This window comes from Marmota monax, unplaced genomic scaffold (assembly GCF_021218885.2).
Source record: "Marmota monax isolate L192 unplaced genomic scaffold, Marmota_monax_Labrador192_F-V1.1 WCK01_AAM20220418_F8-fsc00224, whole genome shotgun sequence".
Lineage (NCBI taxonomy): Eukaryota > Metazoa > Chordata > Mammalia > Rodentia > Sciuridae > Marmota > Marmota monax.
Genome location: NW_026693937.1, coordinates 2,008,012 through 2,009,180, shown reverse-complemented (window position 1 = coordinate 2,009,180; position 1,169 = coordinate 2,008,012).

Genomic DNA, 1,169 nt, shown 5'->3' with positions numbered 1-1,169 from the left:
GGTTGTTTCCTCTGTCCAGTTAGCTTGATTTGCTCATTAGGCTCAGCTCCTGCATCTTGGACGTAGGCTCTATTCTTTGGCTTGGGCTGAACAGGCAAGATTTTCCCTTCATCAGGCTAATGAAGTAAGAGTCTTATGTCATCATTAGTGCTGGTGTTAATCCAAGCAGAACTAATATTGGTGTTGTTCCAAGTGGAATTAGTCAAGCCCAGCCCCCAACAAGCCAGATGTTAGTCAGGCATTTCTTACCGATGTTAATGAATAATTCCCTTGAGTTCTACAAACAGCTGAGTCCACCAAATGAACTTCAGGGACCTAGAAGAAAACTGTCTGCCTAATTGAGATTTGTCCTAGGCAGCTACCCAGGCCTTAGAACTTCTGAACTGAAAGCAACAGCAAGTTCCTTTTTCAGATAGTAAAAGACTCCACTACTTCCCACTGTCCAAAGAGATGGCCACTTTGGGCCAGCCAACAGGCCCAAGGGTTTCCTAGTAAGTTTTCCTTTGAAAATCTCTCTCTTCTTCTGTGTCTGTCTCAATAATTTAGTTCGTAAGTTGTGCATTTATTTCCTCTACTGGACTGTGATAGTAAGGATTGTCTTCCCATATCTGTCTCTGGCACCTGGTACAGAAACCACTTAACTGTTCTCTGGACATAAATAATGATAGAACCTCTTTCTGAGATGGTCTGCTTCATCTTCCAGCTTCACATGGCTTTTCTCTCCCTCTCCATCAAGTAAAATTTATCAGCTCTAGTCTTTCCATTTGTACTTGATCACTGCTCTCATAGGAATATGATAATAAGAATAGAAACCATTTATAGTAAGGGCCAGACACTGGGCTAAGACATTTGCATGCATTTTTCAACGACCAGTGAAAGCAGTATAGCAGGACTTTTAAATGAATGTCCAAGGATTGGAAGCAGGATAGAGAGGAGTTCAAATGCTTAGCATCGGCCCAGAGAAGATCAAAATGATAATCAGGGCCAGCTGTTGACAGAGCAGTCCAGTCCACAAGCAATCAGTTCACCTGTTCAACAGGAAGTCACCCACCTACCCTGAAAAAAAAAAAAAATGGGACAGATGTCTAGAATTTTCTTTCTAAGCCAAAAAAAAAAAAAAAATCCCCATAGTTCAAGAATTTACAAAGGATAAGCTTAAAATATTATGG